Source organism: Echinops telfairi, unplaced genomic scaffold (genome assembly GCF_000313985.2).
Source record: "Echinops telfairi isolate 266 unplaced genomic scaffold, ASM31398v2 ScPeMD7_16;HRSCAF=60, whole genome shotgun sequence".
NCBI classification, from domain to species: domain Eukaryota; kingdom Metazoa; phylum Chordata; class Mammalia; order Afrosoricida; family Tenrecidae; genus Echinops; species Echinops telfairi.
Genome location: NW_022103913.1, coordinates 10,351,296 through 10,355,048, shown reverse-complemented (window position 1 = coordinate 10,355,048; position 3,753 = coordinate 10,351,296). Strand labels below are relative to the sequence as shown.

Sequence of the window (3,753 nt, the reverse complement as noted above, 5' to 3'; positions counted from 1 at the left end):
GTTTACAAGATATTGCTGAGAGGACCCACGAAACACCATCACCCCTATTATTTCCTCTAGACCTGTCACAAAAATTAAGGCAGAGAAAGCTCTTAAAACTGAGGTTGAGATGATCACCCAAGAAGAAGTGCGCTATACTCACAAAGATCTGGTCGAGCTTTCGAATACATACAAACAGAAGCCTGGGAAATATCCATGGAGTGTGTATGTATCTACTCCTGCCATGGATTTTTTTTCTTTAGGATATATGCCAAGTAGAGGACTGCTGGGTCCTATGAGATTCCTCGTCCCAACGTTTTGAGGAGGCACTCTGCTGCTGTCCACAGTGGCTATACTGTCTGACACCTGCAGCGTAGGAGAATTCCAGTTTCTCTACACCCTCATGAGTGTTTGTTGCTTTCTATTTTCTTTCAACTTCACTATTAATGCTGGTAATGGGTCCATTAAGGTCTTTTAGTTCAGTCTGTGTTAATTTAGGTAGGTAGTATGTTTCTAGAAATTTTTTCTAGTTTTTCTAATTTGTTGGAGTACAATTCTCCACAGTATCCTACTATTATACATTTTTTACACCTACTGGGTCTGTCGTGATGTTACGGATTTAATTTCTTACTTGTATTTTTTGTGTCAACTTGTCTCCCCCCCCCCCCCCTTTGCTAGATTTACCAATGGTTTGTGGATGTCAATCTTTTCAAAGAACCAACTTTTTGTCATATTGACTCTTTATATTGCTGTTCTGATTTCTATTTCATTTACTTTTGCTATGATTTTTATTATTTAATTTCTTCCGGTGGCTGTTGGCTTATTTTGTTTCTCATTTTCCATTGTTGGGGATGTTAAGATGTTGATTTTGCTCTTTCTTCTTTATTGATGTGTGCATTTATTTATTGCCATAAGTTACTGTCTGAGCACTGCTTTTGCTGTGTATCAAAGGTTTTGGTATGTTGCGATTTCATTCTTTTTTTAATAAAGAGAAGTCAGCCTTTATTTCTTCATTTCACAAAAGAAAGCTGGCTGCTTTGGTTGCTTTTTGATGACAAGTCAAAGCGACCATATCCCATATCCCGGTCCAACTCCTTTGATCCCTCCTCGCCTCCTGCTTGGCGGGGCCCAAAGCTGCAGGAGCACAGCTGTGGTGGTGGCAGCCGCAGGGGCAAGGGCCGCAAATGCTGATGGATCGGCCAAGAAGGCCTTGCATTTTTCAGCCAGTGGGAAGGCGTATTCAGTCTCCACAGACAAAGCCAAGGTCTGTTTGTACCCACTGATGATCGAATGGGACACAGAGGCAACAGTTGGGTAGCCAATCTGCAGGCACACACTGGCGACATCTCGGACCCTTTCTAGGAAGTGAGAGTGCCGAGCTTTCTGTCAGATGTCAAGCACTCCTGGGTTCCGTATGCTGTGTGGTCGATCTGCTGCGTGACCAGCTCAAAGGAGAATGGGGAGATGTTCCGTATGTTCTGCTGGGTGGCTTTGCTGGCTCCCACTTGGTCACCAGTCTTGATCAGCTACATGTCACTCAGGATATCAATGGAGCATTGGGAAATCTTTGTGGTGATGCTCAAAGCCTAGCAGGTGGTCTTCTTGGGACTCAGGCCAGGGCCTTGGGCTGGCATAGTAATTCACCTAGAGCAATGGTACCAGCACAGGTGCAGACAGCATCTTATTGGCCAGCAACATGCCCCTGATCTTGGTGAGGTCCTCCTTGGTGAACACAAACCTGCCACATTCCTCCACATATGACACAACAGTTTCTCCAGAGGTGGGTGACCTCAGATGGCCCTGCATGTCATAGTGTTCTTACCCATCAGCACCAGGGCCTTCTTGCAGAGAGACTTGTGGATCTGTTGATGCCTACCTTGTCTGTTCCCATGATAAAGAGTTTTGGATAATCATCCAAAAGTTGGATAATCTTAGGGAAGCAGTTGGACTTCTAGGTCACCCTGTCTTCTCTGAGCAGCATGGCAGTGCATCAGGAATTGCCACACGGGGTTTAAAGTCAGTGCCACTTTCATGAGGACACTTGGAGAGTTCAAGGAATTTAAAAATTTCTTCTATTGCCCAGTAGTGTTTAATGTATTTGCTATTTTCTCTTTATTTTCCTATTATTTATCTCTAATTCTGTAGTATTGTGACCTGAGAAGATGCTTTGCAATATTTCGATATTTTAAAATTTATTGAGGCCTGCTTTGCAACTGAGCAGATGGTTTATTTGCTGGAAGAGAAAGTACCCCGCATTGTTGTTTGGTGGAGTGGTCTGGAGACATCCATGAGATCAAGTTTATGGATTGTGTTGTTTAGTTCTTCTTTGTCTATGTTAAGTTTCTTTCCAGTTGTTACATCCTTCACTGAAAGTAGTGTATTAAAGCTTCTTGCTATTGTTGTAGAGTTGTCTATTTCTCTTTTCAGTTTGGTAGAAGTTTGATGAATGCATTTTGAGGCTCTTTTATTGGGTGCGCAGACATTTATTATGGCTATCTATGTTCTCTTGTTTAACTCACCCTTTAATTATTATACAATCTTTTTCTTTGTTTCTTATGCTGGATTTTGCATAAAAATCTATTTAATGAGATTTTAATGTTGCTACTCCTGATCTTTTTTTGATAGCCAGTATCTTGCTACATGTTTTCCATTAGTCAATTTTTAGTCTATTTTTGTCTTTGTTTTTACGAGGTGACTTTTGTAGACAGCATATTGATTGCCCCCCGCCCCACCCCTTTAAATCCAGTCTGCTGCTCTCTGTCTCTTGACAGGTACATCTCACCTGTCTACAGCAGGGGTTCATCACTTTTCTTGTGTGTGTGGGGCTGTCTCCATATAATTTTCTGTGTTGCGTTCATTTTGTTTGTGAATTTTCTTGCCATTTTCTTCATTGCTGTTGTTCTAGTGTCTACTAGATCTTTATGATTCTCCTATTTTGTATTTTGATGAGGCTTATTAATTTTCTTCGAGGTTAAGATGTATTTTATGAATTTATTTCTAACTTTAAAACAGTCTTTTTAATCTTGAAATCTCACTTCTCCATTGAAAAGTTCTATAGCTACACTCTTTCCTTTATTAATGTTTCAAGTGTCTTCGTTACAATTTGTTTGGTTGCCTGTTTTCAGGTTAGTAGGTTTGTTTTGCTTTGGATACTGGGTTGACGTCTGGGCAGTGGTTTTTTGTTTTGTTTTGTTTTGCTTTGGATACTGGGTTGCAATATCTGCGTTGACTTCTGGGCAGTGGTGCCATGTATATTAAGCTCAGGTTGTTGTATCTCTGTTCAAAGAGCCCCCTCTCCCCCCACCTGACTTCGTGTAGGGCTAGTCTATTTTTATTAATTCACTTCATTTCTGTTTATATGGAAATGTCTTAATTTCACATTTATATATAAGCTACAATTTTTCTAGGTATATGATTCTTGCTTGAAAAAGATTTTTTTTCTTTCAGAGTTTTAGATGTCCTCCCATTGCTTTCTTGCTTGCATGGTTTCTGCTGATAAATCAGATACTGGTCTTATTGCTTTCACTTCGTGGGTAACTTCAGTTTTCCTGGGCTGCTATCAAGATTCATTTCCTGTCTTTGATTTTGGGAAAGTTTGATTATGATATGCCTTGGTAATTTTTTTGGGTGGTCTAATCTGTTTGGGGTTCATTCAACTTCATGAATGCATATCGTCTCATTTTTAATGATGTTAGGGGAACTTTTTCCCAACAACTCTTTGACAACATTTTCTGTGATTCTTGCTGTTTCTTCCTGTTTGGGAATGCCTACCAT

General features: G+C 40.4%; 1 pseudogene; it reads right to left on the bottom strand.

Moving 5' to 3' along the window:
• Window positions 1-989: 989 nt before the first annotated feature.
• On the bottom strand, window positions 990-1,960 carry LOC101645340 (annotated as a pseudogene).
• Window positions 1,961-3,753: the final 1,793 nt, after the last annotated feature.